Raw genomic sequence first — 25,917 nt, 5'->3', positions numbered from 1 at the left:
GGGTAGGGAAGGGAATAGGGTAGGGGTTAGGGGATTGGGCCTCCGGTAAACTCACTCACTCGGCGAAACACAGCGCAAGCGCTGTTTCACGCCGGTTTTCTGTGTGAACGTGTTATTTATCCGGTCGAGCCGGCCCATTCGTGCCGAAGCATGGCTCTCCCACGTAAGTCTCGTTAAAACTCGAGAAAAGCTGAACCGATTTGGTTAATTTTTGTCTTGAAATGTTCGTGGAAGTCTAGGGAAGGTTTATATAAGGATAAAATGTACTCTGATATAATTATACAATGTTCGCTGTGTCATCCAGTTTTATTATAAAATACTGTAGCTGTTTGATGCTACAAGCCTGAATCGCACTATCGAAATTTTCGGAGTACTGGACCAAAAAACTACTTCTTAAATTAAAGGTTTTAGGAATATTATAAAGGGTCTCTGTTACACTGATTGCAAATCTTTGTAACTACACAAAATAATTGAGGAAAACAGAAATGAAGTTCTAAATCATGCTTAATGATCTGTCTAACAACACAGTAAACGGTTGGTTAAGCTAAACTACTTTGTAATGTTTGAAGACTTGTGTCGTATTTACATAAAAACTAGCTGTCCAGGCAAACGTTGCTTTGCCATTATAATATTATAAAGTATTTCGACCATAATATTATTTTATTGAAGTGAAGTAAATATGTATGTTACCATGGCAACGCCCATCGCTATCCCGTCGCTCAATACGACACGTATTGAGCGATATATGACACGAGAATTTTATATACAGTGTGTAACAAAAATAAGTGATAATACTTTAGGGTGCGTACGTGTTCCTTGTAGAGAGTTCACTGTGAAAGTAGCAGCGCTGAAAGACCAACATTTTTTTTCACTTTTGTATGGGGAAACTCGTGACGCTCGAGCGCTTGCCCATACAAAAGTGAAAAAAAAATGTGGTCTTTCAGCATTGCAACTTTCACAGTGAACTCTCTACAAGGAACACATACACACCCATATATATATATATATATATATATATATATATGGAATCTCGGAATCGGCTCCAACGATTTTCATGAAATTTAGTATATAGGGGGTTTCGGGGCGATAAATCGATCTAGCTAGGAATCATTTTTAGAAAATGTCATTTTCATCGAATACCGAGCAAAGCTCGGTCAAATAGCTAGTTTATAATAAAGTATCGTACACTAAATAAGGATATTATTACTACGAGTACGCCAATAAAAATAATATAACGTAACATTATCTCCCCATTTTACAATATAGGTCAGGAGCCCACAACATGGAATCCCCATCAGCAACTTTGCATTTTTACCGCCATTTTAATAAGTGTTTATTTTAGCGATCTCGGCGCAAAAATGTAAGGCACCGGGTTGATTGTGATATTGAATTATGTAAAAATGAGACAAAAATGTTAGTATCTTAAAAATGTTAGTATTTGAGTAAAAAATGTTAGTATTTGAGGTATGTGCTACGGTATAAGAAGAAGAAAGTAAAAGGTTTGTTTATTTGCATCAAATTATTTTTATAACTATTACAATATCAATTTTAGTTATATTTAACAGATACATAGATTGCAGCGCAAGACGTAACATTTAGACTTCTCAAAAAATTCCTGCCATAATATTATCACATTTCCATAGCTGCTAGAAATAATAAAATAAAACATGCACACACACACACACACACACACACACACACACACACACACACACAAAGACGCGTCTTAGTTAAATAAATAAATAAAATAAACTTCGTAAGTTTATTTCTCGGAATATTGCTAAAAAAAATAATAACAAACTATTTTTTTTTAAATTCTATTTGTCTTTTCTCTATGATAATATTATTTTGTATGTACCCTTAAGAATTTAGTCAAGCCCTATAACACAAGTGTTCTTAGTGTAGGGGTTGCGCACTTTGATTTGTAAACCTTGGTGCTATATTAATATTTGTGTTCCTATCTGAATTTGTATTTAATTAGACACAACAAGGTTTTATTTATTTATTTATTCCTTCATCTATGTTCTAAAATCGTTATTTTTCGATTATCAACAAAATCACACCTAAAATAAGTATAAAGTGGTCGTGTTTAAATCCAAAATTTCGGTGATCAATAATACCGACAACGTAACAATGAGTTATTGTTGGTTCCCTGCCAACTGTTGAGTAATATGCCGAGATATATCTTCCGTACAGAGGATTTTTCACTTCTAATTTATAGCAATTTAAAATTTATGAAATTAAAGACCGAAGGAAATATCTTATAGGATTCAGTGACAGTAAATGTTTAAAAATATTAATTGTATTAATCTAATTAAAAATTAACTCAGGTTTATTCGTGATTTGGTTCGATTCGTTAAGAAAAATTTGAAAAAAATCAGTCAAGTGCGAGTTAGACCACACCACAGCGAGCTAGGGTTTCGTACCACAATAGAGCAAATATAGACTGAAAATTGTGTTTTTTGTATGGGAGCCCTCCATAATTATTAATTTTATTTAATTATTAAAGTACAAATACAACTGAGTAGTGAATATTTCGTGCCTATGTGTTACCGTTGTTGATATCGAGCAAAAAATAGTAAAAAAATCACGTTTGTTGTATGGGAGCCCCCATAAATATTTAATTTATTTTGTTTTGAAAATTTCAGATATCTAGCTATATTGGTTCTTGAGTTACGGCCTGGAGACACACAGACAGACAGACGGACAGACATCGAAGACTTAGTAATAGGGTCCCATTTTTACCCTTTGGGTACGGAACCCTAAAAAGAAGCTTAACTAATCGTAGCATTCTAGCTACGACGCGTAGCATGTGCGCAGCTTCGTAACAAAAAAACGTAGACAGTGCTAGGAAATTTCGTAGCCATGTTTCTCGCACATAAAATTACCGCTATTAAAAACTGTCCAATGTCCTTTTTCGGGGCTTAAATTCAAATTCAAATTCTTTATTCACAGAATTTAGTTTTACAATGTACCATCGAGGAAGTTGATTCCTATGCAATTGACAGACCAACGTTATTTAGTCGAATATGTCAATTCAATGTTAATTGTGATCTGTCACTCTGTCAGCTGGGTTTGACGTAGCGCAACCAAACTACTTAGGTCCCCGATTTGCATAGGAATCAACTTCTCTGATAGTACATGTAGGTGGTAAGGTATATTTAGTTCTTACATTCTACTATGATTTGCATGGTGTGTGAAGTTCTAGTATTATACATTACTTATATTAAAAGAAACCAATATTACACAATTTTAAAATAATGTTATCTCTATACCAAAGTTCGTGTATACCATTTCAGTAGTATTAAGGTTTAAAAATACAACTGATTGACATGTTCGCGTTTATAGTTTATACACATATTATTAGTATGTATACAATCTACTCAAATACATACACACAAATCATGACATTACGAATATATTTTTCTTTTTATTTTGTTACTAACGAATAATCCGGTCTACCAAAATAGTAAAAAAGGTCCTTATTTCAGGCATAAATGTACCCATAGAAAATATGTAAAATTAAAATTAAAAATAAAATAATGTTGACACTGTAAAGGGGTGTCCAGTCATAAAATCACTTCTTGTTCTGGTTCATGTGAACAGAGATCCACCGCACGTACATTAGATCATTGTAGTAAAATATCAACGTCAATTTGTTGGGACAAGATTTTTCAAGATCCTTTTTTATCTTGCGTAGTATTTAATAAATAACACGCCTCAGTGTAAAAACACTTCGCCGTGACTCACTAACGAACGTAACACTTTTTTCTTTTGAATTATTAAATACAGGTGCCGTGACACGTATAGGGACTGAGTGCGGATTCCTCACAGATGTCTTGTAAAGTTACAATATGACATGTAAACAGGTGATTCAAATGCTTATTTAGAGGACGTAATTACAGAAACCCTTATATGGTGTGAATATTCAACTCCAGATTTATCGTGGATACGATATTCTGTTTAGGTACGTACGTATACGGTGCGAAAAAATGAACTGCAATTTTTTGTGTGTACGATCAAAATAATATGCTTTCACAAATACGCTAATTAGGCAGAAAAATATAATTGTTCCTCTTGAAAAAACTGCGAATACGATAGAAAATCAATTTCAATCATAATAACATAATAATAAAAAAAACAAAATTGCTAAATAATTTAACTAACTTACTTTTTTGTATCTTATATCTATAAACGAGCAATTCTTGTATAAGTATATATAATTGGAATCTCGGAATCGGCTCCAACGATTTTAATGAAATTTAGTAGGTATATAGGGGGTTTCGGGGGCGACCAATCTATCTAGCTAGGAATCATTTTTAGAAAATGTCATTTTATTCGTGTTTTATCGAATATCGAGCAAATCTCGGTCAATTAGCTAGTATATATAATAGCCAACAAACCTTACAATTTTTTGTATTTCAAAACAAGGTGTGTACAAATTTTTCATAAAAATATTTCAAATAAACAAACCAATATTGACGTTAGCTACTGCAGCGTGAAGCGTTTGCCAGTTAAATCTAAAAATATACCGCGTGGGCGGCCTGACAATGTTCAACAAAATTATACACGTAGGCCGTTTGCTCTGTTAGTTAAAAGAGACTAAAGAGACTCGTTAGAATCAAACCTTCACGGTCTTACAAAAGATTTAACATCTGTTAAACAGTTGTTTTGAGACCATTTTGTACTGAATTTTTCTCTAATCAACTGTTCATCAGGTGTTTAAATATTTTGTAGTAAGACCGTAAGTCCGTTTATGGTCAAACAATAATCAGGCCTCGCTGATCGCATAATATGCTCAGCTACGTACATGTCGAACGCGGTGCGTAGTGTACGAAAGCAGCGCGTACGGTGCGGACGAACGTGCGAGGTTTCACATAATTTCATACAACGAATTCTAAAATGCGCGTGCATGCTATTAAATGTGCGATCACCTTTACTAAAGCGGCAAAAGTAATCCGTAATGTCTCACTTCACCCGAGACAATTTGGTGATAGACAGACGAAAAGTCTACTGTCATTTTCCTCGTTGGTTACGAAACCAAAAAATTCACTTCGTATGTAATAAGCAAAGTATAACACAGTAAAAAGTGACCGCCCAATAATTTGACCAATGAGTATTAAAACGCTAGGGTTAGAAGCAGTAACTCGCGCGTAAAACAAATGAATTTGGTGGCAGCGGTGGTAGGGATGAACGGTCAGTACCATCTTCGACCTTACTGCGCAGTGATAAAGTTCAAAACAGTCAAACCAGATCTGAAGCATTACGCTGCTTTTGTTCGATGAGGCGTAGGAGGCTCTTAAAATGACCTACAATTGAGAGCCGTTGAATAATTTAAGTATTTCGGGCTTTTATTTGTGTTTATCTTAACATTGAGTTGTACATAATAGCCCATTATTTAAGAAAATAAACAACATTGCAGCTTTTCAAACTTAAATAGGACACACTTCAAACGTAATTCAAATGTTTATTTTGTTGTTAATTATCAATTCGTTTGCTAAATAATTACAAGCTTTTTTATCGTTAATTTGATTACAAAAAAGTTTCTTTGTTCCTTGTTAGTATTTAAATATTAAATATAGTAAATACTTTCAAAAATTCAAGAAGTTGGTTTTTTTAATCTACCCATGATTAGTATTTGGCTTGCTCACACCTACTTGCGAACATTCAGGTTAAAGTTTAAGTTAACCCTGATTTCTATATAATGATATCTCCTCTCTTTAAGGTTTAATGATTGAAATGTCATTGGCAAGAAAGTAAAAAATATACTGACAAAACGAAACAGAAACTAACTTGGTATTTCCAATCGCTAAGTGAAACAAATTAAGCTCCTCCATCTCATATCCCCCTGGTAGATATAGACGCTGTTGACGCCCCAATAAGCGATACTTCCGCTCGTTGGTTTACGATTTCCTAGCGCGACTGAACAATTTCCTTGCATCCAATCCAAGTAATCGTTTTTCCGGTGTTAATTTGTATCATTGATTGCTCGATGGGACCACGCCTGAGTATTTACTGCTCTAAGTTTCTGCTGTCCTGGTAAAAGATGGATTTTTGAAATTGTTTTTTGATAAATTAGATTTTTTTCAATTAAAAAAAAATACATTAGAAAATAGAAGTATCCTATTTATGTCAAAATTCAAGGTTTGGTAATTTCAGAAAAGAAGCGGGCTTTATAAAGTCCAAAAATACTAAATAAAATTTTTATTTGTTAAGATTTGATTGCATTGTATTAATTCTGATTCAGTTTAGAAATGACTCTGCAATGAAAAATATTCTATATATTATTATACAGGTAGAACGAAAACATGAAAGCGTAGTTGCACCTTCTTGTTACAAATTCTAATTCCGAAATTCATAACCGAATTATGTTTCAACTTTTTGTAACAAGTTAAACTTAATGAAATTACAGAGTTCTTTGTGACAGTATCAAAAAGGTTCAAAGGGTGACAGGACTTTAATAAATATTCAAATAGCGGAAGAACCGCGGGTGACGAATGTGGGTCAAACTGGACCTTTCTCAGGTAAGTAAGATTTGAATTAAATTAAAATTGGTTTCTGGCATTTCCATAATTGCGCCATTACGTAACAGATACCCCGACCTAATCTGAAAACAATTTGGGGGAAGTGGCGGTACTTGTTCGAAGTGGTCATTGGAATTGCCTGCGTCGAAACAGACGGGCGCTAATAATCTTGTCAAAAGCCTTTAAGTGTTGTTTATGCCAATGCGTCCTCTAACTGATCTGCCCAAGTAGACAAGTGGCAAGCGATTATCGTAAACGCTAACAAAATGTATGCGATTTGACATAAGTCATCGCTTCGCTAGCAAATACTACTGTCAAATCCCATACATTTTGTGGCGTTGGCGTTTACGATAATCGCTTGCCACTTGTCTAGGCCATCTGGATGTAATTTTAAAGGCCCCCATAAACGAAGAGACCATCCTGTTAATCAGTTCGCAGACATGACATGGTCGTTGAATTTTTGTCTCCTAATCGGGTATATCTGAGAATATATCAACTATTTACAAACAAAATAGCACATGCGTTAAGAGAACGTTCTTATTATCGGGCGTTGGCCCACCACACCATTTACTACCTGTATCTCGTGTCGCCAGGATCGACAGCGGTATGCAACCACGAAAACCCTTTAATATGATCTCAGGCAGCCCGAAGGACATGCAAAAACTGTCTTGGGTCTTACAACGAAATTAATCAGAAGAAAAAAGAAGGAGTAGGAAGACTTCCAATTTTCCTCCCCATACAAAGCGGTAAAATAACGTTTGCCGGGCCAGCTACTACTAAAATATTTGTGCAAACATTAAAATGGCCGTGTTATTATAAATAATGATGCTAACTCCAGCTCCGCTGCCCACTCGCTATAACGTGCACTACCAAGTTATATTTCAAATTATAAATGCAATTAACGTCAGCAACACAAAATTTTACTCAAAACTAGCTTCATTTATACGCAGATCTATTGTTCCTAGTAATTACACAGTTTATTAGATTTAAGCTGTAATACATAACAAGGTTATAATGTCATTTTGATGCTGTATTATCGCATTTGCTTGGTGTTAGGTTTGATTTGGTGTACGCTTAGTAATTCTAAATAATATTAGAAGTATGACTTATATTTTAAGATAATATTAGTTTAATCTCAAAATATGGTTACATTAGGAACCTTACTGTAGCTTGTTAAATATTAATTATCTTCTTTGCCTGTATGTAAACACAGAAATATTATACTCCATTTTGGCTACAATAAAGTCGATTAATATAACGCAAATAGTGAACGACAGAAAATGTAGCGTACGCTAGTGTAAGTAATTATTGTTAATAATATTGTGCAGATGGATGTTTTGCTACACACTTTAAAATTAAAAGGTCTCTTAAAATTATAAGGTGAAATACAGCAAAGCTGAAAGAGTTACTTTTAATATAATTATTGTATCTAGCGACCCGCCCGGGCGTCGCATGGGTATAAAATATATAGACACTTAAAAAAAATATAAAAAACGATATCCTATGATCCTTCACTGTCTAAAAAAAAAAACTTGTTCGCAAGATAAGCCCTTTCAAATAATTTCCCCCGTTTTTCCACATTCGGAGCCTATAGCCTATAGCCTTTCTCAATAAATGGGCTATCTAACACTGAAATAATTTTTCAAATAGGACCAGTACTTCCTAAGATAAGCGCGTTCAAGTTAGCCCTTTCAAATAATTTTCCCCGTTTCTTCCACATTTTCCTCTATTTCTTCGCTTTTATTAGTCTTAGCGTGATAAAATATAGCCTATAACCTTTCTCGATAAATGGGCTATCTAGCACTGAAAGAATCATCAAAATCCGTTGCGTAGTTTTAAAGATTAAAGGGAACAAAGGGACATGAGGGAAAAAAGCGACTTTGTTTTATAAGTATAGATGGAAATTTATGGGGCCTCATAAAACATAGAAGTCAAAATTAACTTTTTCAGTGCCACTATCTTCGCTTTAAGGTGCTCCCTCAGCATTCGCGTGTAATGTAACATTATAGATTCAGCTTTGAGCATTACATTACAAAAGGTACTACCTCACTGACCAACGAGCATTATAGATTCGATTTTCAGCATTCCATAGCAAGTTGACTTCGCTGTCATGGCATTGGTGTTACAAGTCATATAAAGATATTACACATTGTATCATTAGAAGGTGCGCATTGTAATGCTCGGTTTTCCTCCCTCGCTCGACTCTGTAACGTTACATTACAAGCGAATGCGAAATACGGGGACACGTATAGATAGATTGTACACGTAATATTATAACTTTCTTTTACTGCAACTTGTAAATTCAATAATTATACACTTTTCTTGCACTTATTCCAGATTATATGCGTATAATTATTGAATTGAACATGAATTTCCACCAAGAAGATAAAATACATTAAATAGGTATCTCAACTTGTAAAATAAAAATTCTGATACTGATGATGGCGACACAGCTTTCCAAACAAAAGGCGGTACTTCAAACTATAAACCGTGTGTTTCTCGAAACTTTCCAATCCAGTAGTCTCAAAAGATGACGCAGACAAAACTGGCCCAAGGTAAGATTTCGCATCTCGTAATTAAAAAAAAAGTCCATCAAAGGATTAGACGAGTATTCACAAGTTAAATAGGTTACCAAGATTAACCGACGTATATGAATATGACGGCAAAAGTCTTGCATTTAGGCCGCGAGTTGGCCGAGTTACGTTGGATTTTAATTAAATACAGCATTAAGATTCTCGGCTAAAAACTCCGGTGTTAGGTGGACAAAATCTAAATGAGAATGGTTTTATGAAAAGGATTAAAAATACAGCGGCTGGATGGAATATAAAAGGAAGAAGGTAGATTTAACCTAAAGTCCAGAGCATAACTAATTTATAATTTATAAATATAGCTTTAGCCAAGATACTTAAATATTATTATATTATCACGGCTGAAAACTCCAGTATCAGGTAGGTATGTGAAAAAATCTAAATATAATATAAGAATGGTTTTATAAAAAGGAATAACAATATAGAGGTTGAATGGAAAATAAGAGAAGGTACATAAGATTCTGGAGAATAATACTAATATAAACTAATCTTTGGTAAAAATTCCGGTACTAGGTGTGTAATGTGACAAAATCTAAATGAGAATAATATACGAAAGGGATCGAGAATATAGAGGTTGAATGGAAAATATGAGAAGGTACACAATATTCTCAACTAGTCGAGAGAGACAGTAGAGTAGGTAATGAGACAAAATCTATATATTTTTTTTTATGAAATAAGGGGGCAAACGAGCAAACGGGTCACCTGATGGAAAGCAACTTCCGTTGCCCATTTTCACTCGCAGCATCAGAAGAGCTGCAAGTGCGTTGCCGGCCTTTTAAGAGGGAATAGGGTAATACGGGAGGGTAGGGAAGGGAAGGGAAGGGAATAGTTGAGGATAGGGAAGGGAATAGGGTAGGGGTTAGGGGATTGGGAATATCTTATATACGTGGGAGAGCCATGCTTCCGCACGAATGGACCGGCTCGACCGGAGAAATACCACGTTCTCACAGAAAACCGGCGTGAAACAGTGCTTGCGCTGTGTTTCGCCGAGTGAGTGAGTTTACCGGAGGCCCAATCCCCTACCCTAATCCCTTCCCTACCCTCTCTTATTCCCTTCCCTTCCCTACCCTCCCCTATTACCCTATTCGCTCTCAAAAGGCCGGCAACGCACCTGCAGCTCTTATGATGCTGCGAGTGTCCATGGGCGACGGAAGTTGCTTTCCATCAGGTGACCCGTTTGCTGGTTTGCCCCCTTATTTCATAAAAAAAAAAATATATATATATTAGAAAATTTCGATAGAACGATGCAGGATTGCGATGCTAGTTAGTCTGCCACACATTATACCGTACTAAAATCAATCTCAACTGATTGACCGTCATATCTTTTTCGTATTATTATTATAATACCAAACTGTGATGTAACTTGAGAATCCCATTATCAGCATCTCAGTTATATAATAAACTAGTTGTCCCGGAAACGTTGTTTTGCCATATAAAGTATTTCGCCCGTATTATTTTATTGAAGTGACAAAATAAGTATGTCACCATGGCAACGTCCATCGCTATATATACTGATTTTTATCAAATTTTATATGCATATAAAATTTGATAAAAATCAGTAAAGCCGTTTCGGGGGTGTACGGTAACTAACATTGTGACACGATTATTTTATATATATATATATATATATATATATATATATATATATATATATATATATATATATATATATATATATATATATATATATATATATATATATATATATATATATATATATATATATATATATATATATATATATATATATATATATATATATATATATATTTTATTACGGTAACTAACATTGTGACACGAGTATTATATATATATATATATATTTAAATCGCCGAAGACTTGTTGCGTCTTTTCAAAGTCGAACCCTATGGCGTCTACCATTTCCAATGACTTTTTAATTGTTATTCGTGCGAATATAGTTACATTGCTGTCATGTGAATTCTATTGTCGACAAGAAATTTTGTTTACGTACGAAAATTAGATATTCAATTTGAAATAATTCTCGCTGGTTTTTTGCTTCCGTTCTCGATGGAAATCATGTGACACATTGTATATTTTTGTATTCGTTCCATGCATTTAATCGTTTTTCCTACATCCATTTAAATGTATGGTTATATTGATACCGTATATTGTACTATATTAATTCCATGCATTCTACTAATTAAATGACTCCTTACTATATTTGAGATTATATCGGTACCGTATATTATTTTTGTATGTTCGCCATAAACTGTTGAGTTTGTTGCTTCCTCCTAACCTTATATGTTATATCGATACATACATAGGTACCTATATAATAGATCCCAATAAATTCATTGCGTGATGTGGTCTCTGTCTACCCCAATGAGGGACAGGAGTGACGATATGTATGTATAAATAGAGAATCATCCCTCTTTATGAAGTCGATTAAAATGAAATACTTATTTCTATAACTTGGAGTACATAACAGACATTAAAAACAAGTTAGCCCTATATTACATAGATTAATTAAATTTTAAATTATAATCAGGTAAGTCCGCTAGGCTAACTAAAAAATATTAAGAATAATTATGATAGATATGATCATTTTATTTATGTGAGCGTGTTTCTTCTGAACTTAAGTATGAACACAAAATAAAACAATTGTTTCGGTAGTAGGTATTTTTAAGTTTTATTGTTTAAAATCAAGTAGGTACAATAATAAACCCATAGTCATAATAATCAAAGTGTCGGACAAATCAAATACACCGAAATAGGAACATAAAAGTAATTTAAGAAATTAACAATTTTAAGAACGACCAGTTGAGAGGGTAATTTACTGTGACATTGACTATAGTTAACTTGTGTATGTAAGCAATACTAGTTTTCAATCGTGGCTCTGCCCACGTGACAAGTTGAAAAAATTTAACAAATTGAAATTCGTTATTAGCCGTTTAGGCGTTAAAAAAAATAAAACAAAAATGCTTAGAAAAATATTAACCTGAAGAATCACATATCAGACATACCTATCAGTACAAAGTCTCAAAAAAAGGCCCTTTAGGCGTCGAAAAGAAAAATAAAAACGTTTAAAAAATTATTAACGTACCTATCAAAAATAAGATAAAACAGTCCAAAATCTCAAAAAATTACACAACTACACAAAAATTACACAACAATATATATACTTTGTTTGTAAATTTAAATTATGGTTATTATCTATAATAGTACCTATTATTTCTGTTTATTTGTTTTGTACAAAAAGAGGACGGTATTTGATTATAATACAAGTTCACAATAATAATAAATTTTTTCGTAAGTAGTTGGTTAACGCGCGCGCGTAAGCAAACACGACGCGACGATGCGTTCTGTGCTGTGATAGTCATAGTCAATCATGGTTGTCGTGATTGATGTAGATCGTTTCGATCGTTTTTTGTATTGTTTATTGTATCTTCTTCTTCCTAGTCGTATCCTCATGGCTGAGGGACGTGACCACCAAAATTTGCTTTTTGGGATAGGGCTCTCCACTTGTCTCTATTTTTGGCCTGATGAAATGCCTCCTGGAACGTGCAGTCAGCAGCCTTGACAATCGCGTCTGTCCATCGTGTAGCCACTCTGCCTCTGCTTCTTTTCCCCTCTAATTGCCCAGCTAGTATGAGACTCTCAAGATTATTAGGCTCCCGGCGGGCTATGTGGCCAAAAAAGGCAAGTGATCGTTGTAGACAAAGCGTGGACAGGCGGGTGGTAATTTTGAGTTGCTGAAGTATAGACGTGTTGGTCCGGTGTGCGGTCCAAGGGATGCCGAGCATTTTACGCCAGCACCACATTTCAAAAGCGTCAATCTTAGCTCGAGTACGTGCTTTTAGTGACCATGTCTCGGAGGCATACAAAAATATTGAAAAGATTAGGGAACGCATTAGTGTTATTTTTGTGCTACGATAGATGTTCTTATTCTTCCATATCTTTTCTAAGCGCCCAACCGCAGATTTAGCCATCTGAGCCCGTCGGACAACCTCCCTCTCGCAGTTACCATTGTTGCTAATCAACGATCCCAGGTAGACAAACTCCTCTACGGGTTGGAGATCTTGTAGTAAGGATGTCTTTTGTATTTGGTTCAGCTTATCGACGTACATCAGTTTGGTTTTATTGCGATTGATTTGGAGGCCAAAGTCTCGACTAATCTTTTCGAGCCGCGCTAGAAGTTCAGCAAGTTTCACTTCGCAAGTACTTATAAGCGTGGTGTCGTCAGCGAACCTTAGGTTGTTGAGAAGGTATCCGTTAATTTTAATACCATCCTCCCAATCTTCCAACACTCGACGCATTATATATTCGCCTACGAGGTTGAACAGCTGTGGAGTGAGTATGCAACCCTGTCTGACACCACGCTCTGTAGCAAACGGCTCTGACAGATCATTGTCTAATCGCACCCTTGATCGACCTTCCAGATAGAGGTTTTGTACCAAAAATATGAGATGATCGGGGACGCCCAACTCTCTCATCACCTCCAGCATTTTGGACCAGACGATGCAGTCAAAGGCCTTAGCGTAATTCACAAAACAGAGTACTATTGGGACATTGAATTCTCTGCTCTTTTCTATCAGCTGACGGATGTTTAGGATTTGTTCTCGGGTACCCCTGCCCTTTACGAATCCCGCCTGCTCTTTGGATATCTGTCTAGTTATATAGTGTGCCAATCTGTTGTTTATAACATGGAGAAGAATCTTACTGGCGTGTGAAATTAGTGAGATGGTCCGATAATTTCCACACTTTTTAGTCGACCCTTTCTTATGTAGTGGTATCACGAGAGATTCTGTCCAATCGTCTGGCCACTGTCCTGTTCTCCATACTTTAAGACATATTGAATGCATTACTCTGATTCCACACTTACCCAAGCTCTTAAGCACTTGTGCCTGTATACCATCTCCACCGCAAGCTTTTGTTTTGAGCTTATTTATAGCTGCTTCTACTTCATGGAGAACGATGTCGGGTTCTTTATCTGTAAAATCTAATCTAGTGTCAGGTTCATCAGCGTCATATTTATACAGGTCTTGGCAGTAGTTCCTCCATCTTGTCATCACTTGGTTCTTGTCTAAAATCAGGTTACCCTTTTTATCTTCTATGTTCCAAGATTTTGATTTTCGTTCCCGTGTGAGAATTTTTACCTTTTGGAACATGTCTCTTGGATGTAGGGTATCAGAGTGTGTTTGTATATCTCTACATATAGAATTGATATATGCATTCTTGTCATGTCTACAGAGACGCTGTACTAGTGAGTCAAGTTCAGAGTATCGCTGTTGTTCTTCCTTTGAACGAATTCCTCCAGTCTTTAGAGCCTTTCTTTGTGCGATTGCCTCCCAAGTGGTCATCCACTCAGATCTAAGGTGTTTTACTTTCCGTCCATTTGTGATTGTTCTAGTTGTCTCTTCTTATGCGGCCTTAAGCTGATTCCATGATGTATTGGCTGAGTCAAATGGGCAATACGTTTCACTGTCCAGTCGAGTTTGTAGTGTGTCCTCAAAAGCTTTCGCTTCTTGTGTTAGAAGAATATTTTTGGATGGTGGAGGCTTTGAAACTACTTTGAGGCGGACTCTGTATTGAGCTATTAACAGCTGATGGTCGCTGCCACAATCTGCACCCGGAAAAGTCTTTGAGAGAGTTATGCACGACTTCCATCTGCTGCTGATTAATATGAAGTCAATCTGATTTTTATGACCTGTTGGCGATCGCCATGTCCATAAGCGTCTTGGATGTTGTTTATATGCCGTGTTAGTTACGAATAGTCCTTTTTCAATGCAAAACTCTAACAACATCTCACCTCGACTGTTGTGGGCTCCTAAGCCGTATTCCCCAATAACATTCCTTAGGTGTTGATCATTATCAGTGTGCCCTATCTTAGCATTAAAGTCTCCCAGGATGATAGTACATTCCTTCTTTGGTAACGCTTTGCAGGTTAATTCTAGCTCGTGGTAAAATTCCTCCATCTCTTCTTCGGTGGCTGCAGTGGTCGGCGCATAGACCTGTACAAAGTTAATTGGGTGTGGATGGGCTGAAATTTTTAAGGATATCATTCTATTGTTGATGGTATTATACCCCAATACCTTGTCTCGTAGCCAGCTAGCAACTATGAAGCCCACACCACTAAAACTATTGTCTTGCCTGTCAGAGTAGATTACCATATTTCCTTCAGGTGTGATGTGGTATCCGTTATCTTTGACATGGGTCTCACTCAATCCTAGTATAGCCAGATTATAGCGCTCCATCTCCGCTTCAACAACTTCGATTTTTCCTGGCCTTAAAAGTCCACGGACATTCCAGGTTCCTATTGTTATTGCCCTTCCCTTGGGTGTTAGTTTGCTAGAGTAAGATGTTATGTTTCCAACTGCAGCCGGTAGCCAATTTCACACCAGTCGGCCCGGAACCAAGCTGGCGCCGAGCGTTAGTCGAGTCGCATGACATCATATTATCTCTGGTGGCGTTCTTAATCATGGTGGTTTTCTTGGGATTATAGTCGCGTTAGTTTCCCGTTGCTTTCCGCGCTAGACTTTTTGAGGGTATTTAGTCCTCAAGGCCACTACTGCCTAGGAGTCAGGTTATCATATCCGCCGCCTGAGACTCGGCGTTGTTACTCGTTTAGCACCACCCGGGGGACACGTGTAGGGTAGTAAAAGGTAATTCCTACGGACGCGAGTAACCACCGCCCCCGTTTATTGTATCAAGTTTGATTAATTTTAAACATTGATTTGATTTGTAATCTAATTTTAATTGCCTGAAATGTAAAATCAGCGATATGCGATCAGTAGTTGGGAAAGGGTCCGGTGGCTTTAACACAGGTTATACTGTAACCTAGCTAAGCTGCCGGTTGCGATCTTAACATTCTAATATAAAAAACCATTGAAAATAAAATAATTTGCATGTTGTAATTGTCTAGATTAAGGTTTTTATGTTATCGAGCTGAATAAAAGTACATTATTATTATTATAAGTATGCCATCACAGTTACTATAAATCTTGTCAAGGGTGTCGATTTATGAATGAAGAAAGTCAAGATTAAAAAAAAATCTCAGAACACTATACAGTGTACAGCCTAGCCCATGACCCGGTAACCACTTGACGTTGAGTTTCGATGCACTTGTTTGGGCTATTTTCTCATTACCGTGGCTTTCTAATAGCGAAAGAATTATTTAAATTGGTTCAGTAGTCTCGTAACTCGTAAGTTAAATAGTAATAAGCAAACGATTAAATATTTCGTCTCTACAATATTAGTAAGTATAGATATTTAAAAATACATTAGTCCCAACCCAATTCGCAGTCTAAGCTCAGTCACTGATGGGCTTTTGTTTAAAATATACAATAGGTAAGTACTTATCAAAGAAAATCATATACGTAGGTATGTAGGTAGGGACATAGTAGTTAATACAATCGATCCAAAATACTTTTAGACAGGTAAGTATATAAACAGTTCAACAACAAACAGGACACTGGACGTCAGGATAATGATCGTAAATTGCATATTTATTTGTAAATAAATATGCTGCACCAGAAAAATGAAGATTTATAAAGCGATTTTATGTTCTTTCGTTTCATAGGTAGAACAAAATTATTTGTAATAATATTGATATTATTCTTGGTCGTTGCACCACAATTAAAACATTTTTTTTGTATTACAAAATGGGTCGACGGCCAAGGCCATTTTATTTTGTCTTTAAAATAGTTTTTAAAATCACTTCTTTATGAATGAAGAAAGTCAAGATTAAAAAAAATCTCAGAACACTGTACAGTGTACAGCCTAGCCCATGACCCGGTAACCACTTGACGTTGAGTTTCGATGCACTTGTTTGGGCTATTTTCTCATTACCGTGGCTTTCTAATAGCGAAAGAATTATTTAAATTGGTTCAGTAGTCTCGTAACTCGTAAGTTAAATAGTAATAAGCAAACGATTAAATATTTCGTCTCTACAATATTAGTAAGTATAGATATTTAAAAATACATTAGTCCCAACCCAATTCGCAGTCTAAACTCAGTCACTGATGGGCTTTTGTTTAAAATATACAATAGGTAAGTACTTATCAAAGAAAATCATATACGTAGGTATGTAGGTAGGGACATAGTAGTTAATACAATCGATCCAAAATACTTTTAGACAGGTAAGTATATAAACAGTTCAACAACAAACAGGACACTGGACGTCAGGATAATGATCGTAAATTGCATATTTATTTGTAAATAAATATGCTGCACCAGAAAAATGAAGATTAATAAAGCGATTTTATGTTCTTTCGTTTCATAGGTAGAACAAAATTATTTGTAATAATATTGATATTATTCTTGGTCGTTGCACCACAATTAAAACATTTTTTTTGTATTACAAAATGGGTCGACGGCCAAGGCCATTTTATTTTGTCTTAAAATAGTTTTTAAAATCACTTCTTTTAAAAAAAAACGATCTACATCAATCACGACAACCATTGACACGACAATCTAACACTGAAAGAATTTTTCAAATCGGACCAGTAGTTTCTGAGATAAGCGCGTTCAAATAAGCCCTTTCAAATAATTTCCCTCCGTTTTTTCCACATTTTCCTCTATTTCTTCGCTTCTATTATTCTTAGCGTGATAAAATATTGCTTATAGCCTTCCTCGATAAATGGGCTATCTAACACTGAAAGAATTTTTCAAATCGGACTAGTACTTCCTGAGATTAACGCGTTCAAACAAACAAACAACCTCTCCTGCTTTATAATATTGAAGTGTAGATAACATTTTTACTACTTTTCTTACTATTCTACTACTATTTTTCGAAAATGTGTCAAATAACTACCTAATTGTAATATCGACATTGCATCGATTCGATATATTTGTTCCTGTTTTCCTGAAATACAGTTACAGATTTGATCATTATTCTGAATGATCGTCATTATATTTTTAGGGCTATTCAGGAAAAAGACGTTCAGGAAAATGAGGAATTCACTAAATTCGTTTATAATTAAGTATTGATATAAAGAAAATTATTAAGAACTTAGAAATGTTGCGGGCCTTTATAACTTGGTATAAAAAAAGTAGTGAAAAACAGACAAATGTTGGCACACATCGAGAAATGTAAATGACGTCTTATTTGGAAATTTTTGTAGAACGTATTTCAAAGAGAGAGAGAGAGCATAAAACGAAGACCTCTATCCACACCAAAGCACTGCGATCAAATAAAGTGAGCCAGCAGATTTTATCGCAAAATAGGTTTCAACCCGTCACGTTGAGTATATCGGCAAGGCATTCAAAACAAACAATGCGCAGGACAATGACGCGAATTTTATGAACATTTTAAAAATATAATTTTTAGTTATTTAATGTAAGTTGATGTGTTATTTGTTGGTATCGGATTCTTCTCTTCTTTATCTTCAAATTAACAATAAATTTTTAATCCTTTCTAGCTCATTTTTTTTAAAAATAATAAATTGTAAGCGGCAGTATCGAAACGACACGCAAAAATTTCATAATTTGGTACTTTTTTTTATAATAACTTTTGAAATATTAACTCTACTTTCAAATAGTTTTAGCAGCATTTTTGTAAGTTAATTAGACATTGAAATGTGTAATGTTACATCAAATTTACGAAGGCGTTGTGAACCCAACTTTGAAGACATGAATTTAGTCTCTCTCAAATATTCGCCCCACTACACAATATTTATACCACAAGCGTCATTACGTCCGCGCTGGCCGGCAAAAAATATAAACAAAAACATGCCCTTGCATGTCGCGTGCGAACTCCGCCCCCTCACCTCTGTCACCCCCGCGTCTCCTCTGGGACGATGTCGTTTTGTGGGACGTAATTAAATCACACATTAGAATTGATAAAAACTTTATTATATACAGGAATCCACATTATCGGCGTGTTATACGTAAACAAAGTATCGAATATACGCCACCGATATACGGCGCACAGTAGCGACCTCCAAAATTCGCGCGCCAAATAGCGGAACTAAGAAATACGCCGAAAAGCACTCCGGTGACAAAACAACGTCCATGCCAATATTTCACCCAGCCATTGTACTAACCTTAACACTACTTCTGGCTGAATTTGAGAGATGGTCAATCTTGCGTCCGTATACAGGATGCAACAAGTCAGTCGGACGCAATATCATCGGTAAAAACCGCCATGTAGGACGCAATATCAACTCCGGGGTGGAAATATATATATATATATATATATATATATATATATATATATATACATAATTACGGTGATACTAAAACTTTAAATTACCTCTATTTGATGATCTAATTTTTTTATATTTCAAACCTTGTTGACTGGGCTAAAGCCAGGGGATTACAGCGGCCGACTAAAATAGATAGTTTGAAAAAGCTATTAGCGCAAAAAACACTAAATTGAAATTTAATATTTTTAGACAACGATTTTACGAAAACACATAAGAGATAAAAATTTAACTGGAATTTTAGATTTCGTCATAATTGATTTAAATCATTTTTTAGTGAATTAGGCTTAGAACCAAATTGCTATGCCTAAATATTAAAATTTAGTTTGATATTATTTTTTGCAATATTCCCTCAACCTTCAAGTAAATGAGTGAGTGTACGCATAGGCATGCGTACAGCACCTCCGTCCTCATCCACACTGCCTATGCGTACACTCGCATGCAAGAACCTGCAAACACCACCACCACACAAGCAATAATGTTGGCAAATCCGTGCAAGGCCCCTCACCACCATGCAGGTTGAAAAACTTGACGCGCGTTTCGCCCCAACACCGGAGCATCCTCAGGATGTGGACTCTACGAACAACGTCTGTCAAGTCATAAATACATGCGTAAATACGTAAATATCTACAGTTTTTCTTGTTTCCAAAATTGTCGTAACTAGATGACGCAAATACGGTTCAGTGATTTGGGCGTGAGGAGGTAACAGACAGACACACTTTCCCTTTTATAATATGAGTAGATAAAAATTATTAGAAATCGTAATACAAAACGTAAACCACAGACGTAAACCGTGGCAATTACGTAGTTCCGCTATCTGCCTACAAATTAATTTATCTGATATATCATAGGCCTCCGTCAGTTGCTCGGGAGTCGGGTTATGTGAATTCCATATTAGTCGTAATATTGATGGCTGGGTTTGACGAAACGCGATCAAATTACGTCGGTCCGCCAACTGCCTATATTAATGGACGCTATGGACGCTTCACACTACGTCAGTCTGGCCCCGTGCTAAGTACCTGAAGGACTTGTGTTACGGGTACCAGACAATGGAAATATATAACATTTTTATACTGTACATATATTTAAGATTTTTATTTTAATATCATACTTACACATAATAATATACACACCCAAGACCCAGGAACGTTGAAAACTTTTGGTTCCGTCGGTGGGATTCGAACCCGCGACCCTGGCTTGAGCTGCCACAGAGGTCGTCAATGAATAAACTTTTCGAAAAGTATATACGATTCCAAAAATTCTTTTTTAGTTGGCAGTGGGGTAGATAGAACCCAATTTCCAGCTCACTTTTCCTTATACGCTATGAACCTACGATAGTAGAAATGGATAAATTGGATTATACCGAAAGTGTACCACGCAGACAATATTTTAGTTGTTTATTTCATTTGTCGTTATTATGACATATTGCCTCGACTTGAGGTGGGCCGACGGACATGACCCCATATTTTCAGAAAGGGTATCCTTTGATAACGCGAGGGTTGAATACAGATACTATTTCTTTAATTTCACCAAAAATGTGTTTTTTATTCGCAAAGCAATACGCGGGCTCTCTTGTTAGATTTGTGTGATTTTCAGTCTGGGTTTTTACCTGTTTACGAGGGTAATACTTTACGCATCCGTGGTCCAGTGGTTAAGAGCGCGGCTCTTGACTCGAAGGTCGGGTTCGATGCTATTTTCAAGTTTGGTTAGGACAATGCAGGCTGATCACCTGATTGTCTAACAAGTAAGATGATCCATGCGTCGGATGAGCTTGTAAAAAGTCGGTCCTGCGCCTGATCTCTCGCCAGTCGTGTCGGTCTTCCGTCCCACAGAGTTACGAGAGTAAAAGGAATAGAGAGTGCTCTTTAAAATTACTCCTGCGTAACTGGCCTAGTTTCATTGAAACCGGCCACAGTCACCGAAACCGGCGTGGGGAGTTTTATTTTTACTTTTCGGGATTTCTTTTAAGGTTCTCATTAATATGACATCACATTAATATGGAACGTTTTATAATATAATGTCATTTTGGGATAATACGGCCTGGCATGGATGAATAATATTATAAATAAGAAGATCCATATTTTAATCGTGATAAAATGAAGCCGATGCTCGAACCTAACGGAGCTACTGCATATTCTAAATTTCAATTAAAATCATTTTAATAGCTTAGCATAACAAACACGAGAACATTTAGGGCATGTTTCACCACTTCCTGATAAGTCTCGGATAGGCTATCCACAACTTGCCTGACAGATACTCTCTCTGTCAGATAAGTTGTGGATGGTGAAACAGCTTAAGTAAACAAATTATGTCATCACCATAACTAACTTTTAAAATTTTAATAGTTATAAGTAGAGAAACTCTAGAATATCACAAGTCAATATTTCGAGTTTGTACGATATCTAGTCAAAATCTCGTCTCGAGAAACATCCCCAAGTTTGCTTTTGCTTTTGAAATATTTTCAACGATAATTTCAACCACAAGATTGAATTTTTTTAAGACATTTTGCCTAAATGTATTTTTAGGAGTAAGTCAGTTTTACCTTTGTAAAATACCTGGCCTACACTAACATAGGTAGATAAAATCTGTTTACTGTGATATTGTTAGTTGCTCTCATAACATCAGGTGGCCCTACACTCTTTAGTCACATTCAGAAACTTACCTACTTTACAAAAACATCTGTTGAATAGGAAATTTCACACATATATATTATAAGTTATAACTACTTACCGACCTTTATTTGAAGTCACAGTAAAATTATTTATAAGATATTTCTGATAAATAATTTTACTATTGTATGTCTACTAGTCTGATCTAGTAGACTATGGTCCAGATACTTTATAATATTGAATTTCAGCATTAGTATTCAAATTTTGAATACTGATGCTGAAATTCGTGGTTCGGATCATACCAACGTATTTATCAGTCAACGTTTTATATAGGCACACCTAAGGCACACAAATAAAACATACATAAGCAAACAACATTTCATAGCAAAAATATAAAAGAAAGTGGCCCAATAAATAAATGTAAGTGTGTTTACAAGAGAATTATTGTATTTTTATTGGATATCTCGAGTTGCCATCGAGCAAACATCGTCGAGAAGTTTCGAGATGTTTCGTTGTCAAAATTCAATAAAGACAAACAATAACGCTTAACTTCCACCATCAATATCAATCGGGCCTGTCGAAGTTTTAGATTGCGGTACTTAGATTAATCAGGCGATGCCGGCGGAGGACCTCGCTCGGTCCGGCCAGAATTATGAGCGCCGTAAATACGGCCTCCGATAAATGTTGAGCATTTTCGGGGAGTAATTAAAATGTTACGTAATTAGCTTTTTATAATGGACATAAAAACGAATGGCCCGATACAACGGGGGCCGTTTTTTGGCGATAAATAAGCAAATAGTACTCACAATGTAGCGCAGGGGGGGCACATAGCCGAGAGCGCACGATAGGCTCGCCGCTCGGCCGCGCCACCGCGCTACCGCATGGCGCCAACCCGCCAGGGCTGCGACCGCGCGCCGATCTCGCGCGAATCCCGCGCGCCGAACGCGCCGAACGCGCCAAACGCGCCAAACGCGCCACTAACGCGCTCCGACCCCGCTCGCGTGCCGAGCGCGTGCAGACGAATCCCCCCGCCGAACTGTCCCACTGTTGACAATCACACCGATCACCGAATATATCCTAGACACGTGCTCCCACTCATTTTACGCGTACTGTCGCATTGCAGGAAGTCTGAATTTTACATTTTATATGCGGTATCTCATGCCGTAAATCGATTCGGATACTCACATCGGCATGCCAGGCTTCTATCAACTAACGACGTAAACGAGGGCACTCATTTTGCGGGGTCACATGTGCCGCGGGATTCGGGCCGGCCCGGCTGGAGCGGAGGCCGGGCCTGCCACCGCCGTGTGCGGCGTCGCTGGCTGAGTGAGTGGTCGCGGGCGCGAGCGTTGGAGGCGACACGCGCGTTCGGCACTGCAGCCCGCCACTGAGGAGGGGCGGCCCGGGCGGCGCGATTCCCCGCGCCCCGCGGACCGCCATGTGCCCGGAGCGAGCCTAGTACAGGGTTGCCACCACTGCGTTACACATTTTATTTCGTTAAGTAATTTTTGGTCTAACATAACGTAGTATCTTGTATTATTGTACTGTAAAAGACAGTAATTCAGCTTGTTTGTATAACATAACAAAATAATAAATTTTTGTTTTGAAAGAAACGCTTAAATGATTGAAATTCTTATTTTTCTTGAGCGCAGTAATCATTAAATCAATAATATTAAACTTAACATGGCAACTCGTATACGAGCATCTTCACAATAACCTTACAATATCAAAAAGCTACATTAAACGATTTTATCGCAAAAACTAAAAACATTTCAGGCCTCGGAAAAATGCTCGCGCCAGCCCTGAAATTTTCAGTGGTAAGCTCCGAGTTCAGCCGAAAGTTGCCGAGCTCGGCCGAGGGGAAAGCCTGAGCCGAGTGCGGCGCCGCCCAGTCGATAAGGCCGTCTCCACTTCCTCAACAAAGACACTACTAACCTATAATAATTACATTTGCCCGTTTACTTTACTATTGTTAATTGTACTGCACACGATTTGATGCCAATTACGGCCGCTATTGACTATTTTTAGTACGCTCCTGATGGGACGCAAACAAGTGTTTAATGATGAACGTGTGTTTATTTACAATAATAATATTATGTAGATACTGATTATTAATTCGAGAAATATATTCAGGATGGATGTCCAAATGCCGAAGCTGTAGATTTTTTGAAGGTGTCTGACGGAATAGATGGAAAAGGAAAAAAAAATGTTATAAGTTTTAAAGTTAAGTTACTTATTTCATTAGATCATTCACTGTCTTAATTTTTTTTCTTTGAAATACAATATTATTTTGTTTAAAATAATTAAAGACTAATAAAATCGTCATTTTCTTAAAGCCTCATTAAGTTGTGTTGCGTTGCAATTTTGTTGCCCGAAAATTCGTATATCGCGCGGAAGTTATACATTTTTCCAAAATTCAAAACCTTACATCCATTTCCAGGACTCAAAGCACTAACATACCAATTATCATCTGAATCGGTTTAGCTCTTTTAGTACGAAAAGGTAACAGTTAAACAGACACACTTTCCTAAAATATTAGTATTGATGTCGTAAATTTCCTACTGAATTTTCCATTTTCTTCTTCCCTTATAAGTCACGACTTTTCCTGAATTTGTAATGAAGTGTAAACAAGGTGTTTTCAAAGTACTTTTCCTCTGAATTATTATATAGCGGAATATTAAGAATTTACCATCAAAATTGATAGTACTAACGCAGTTTGTTATGCCTGGGTGCTGTTTCCTAAGATTAATTTATCTATTAGTTATTATAATTAATCAATAATGCTACGAAATGGATAAAGTCCTGACTTAATCTTCAAAAACCGCCACGAAAAATACTATTTGTAAGAAACCAAAAAATATATATTTTACCTAAAGATGGACATATAATTTAAAAAAATACAATGTGGAGCGTTTAAATTTCCTTTAAAAGGCTAAGCATAAAAATGTTGATATTTTTCTTTACGTCTGTCCTTGATTAGTTAATAGTTATGTTTGCGACAAATGTTCAAACAATAAACTTTTCTTAAATTAAACGTATCGCCTTAAACGAAAAGGCACCATGTTGGAATTTCTAAGCGAACTAAGAGAAAGAATACTTCGAACCATTGTTAATACTTTTCTGAAGTTTAAATTGGAGGGCACAATTGCTTTGCCGTCGATTCAAGCTAATTTAGCGGTGGATCTATACTGATATTACTAATGAGTATCTGAATCTGAAAGTATCTGAATGTCCGATTTTTTCACTCTTGGACCAATTCAGATGAAATTTTGTGTGGAGTATTTTAGACAATTAATAACTCCCACACCGATTTCGTATGGGAGCTATTTTTAACTGTCCGATTTTATAGTTCCCAAGTATGTGCGCAGTACACAAGAGCACTCTCTATTCCTTGCAGGATCGACTTTTTACATGCCCATCCGACGCATGGATCGTCTTACTTGTTAGACAATCAGGTGTTCAGCCTGCAATGTCTTAACCAAACTTGGAAATAACAAGTTTCCAATGCAGGAATCGAACCCACGACCTCGTAGTCAAGAGTTACGCTCTTTTTTTTTAAGTAAAAAAAGTTAATACTAAAATTACCTTAACATACCTATAACTATTAAAAGCAAACAAACACTTCTCTTTTTACTTTTTAAATAAAAGCTCTAACTAAGTTCTAATAGGAAAAATTAGTAGCCGATTTTGACTTTCATACCACTACCGCGTGTATACGTAAAATTTGGTAGTGCAGCCCGGGGTAAAATTCTACTTCCGAATTTCGGCCCAAGTGTCGAAAAGGTTGGCCACCCTTGCTCTAAACCATTGGACTACGGAGGCGTTAACAATAATTTTTATGTTTGTATATTATGTCAAGCGTATAACAAAAACGTCTCCGTGATTAGGGCGTGTCTCCTGACTCGGAGGTCATAAGTTCGATATCCCCAATGAACAAATTTTATTTCCATGTTTGGTTAGGACAATGCAGGTCAGTCACCTGATTTTCTGTCAAGAAATGTAATTCATATCTTATACAAGTCGTGTCGGTCAT

General features: G+C 36.3%; 1 protein-coding gene across 3 annotated transcripts in view; it reads right to left on the bottom strand.

The window, feature by feature from the left end:
- LOC121734084 (acetylcholine receptor subunit alpha-like 1) overlaps positions 1–23,252 on the bottom strand; it is a 269,037-nt gene extending 245,785 nt beyond the window's left edge. For 2 of the 3 annotated variants that reach the window (XM_042124496.1, XM_042124498.1), the window contains exon 1: positions 22,691–22,770. The gene's annotated coding sequence lies outside the window, so the exon portion shown is untranslated. Of the gene's footprint in view, positions 1–22,690; positions 22,771–23,069 lie in introns of those variants that run through there. The other variant, XM_042124497.1, reaches the window with a different exon arrangement.
- Positions 23,253–25,917: the final 2,665 nt, after the last annotated feature.

The sequence above is a fragment of the Aricia agestis genome, chromosome 15 (genome assembly GCF_905147365.1).
Source record: "Aricia agestis chromosome 15, ilAriAges1.1, whole genome shotgun sequence".
Classification (NCBI taxonomy): Eukaryota; Metazoa; Arthropoda; class Insecta; order Lepidoptera; family Lycaenidae; genus Aricia; species Aricia agestis.
The sequence above is the reverse complement of the archived record's forward strand: the minus strand, read 5'-3'. Positions and strand labels throughout refer to the sequence as shown.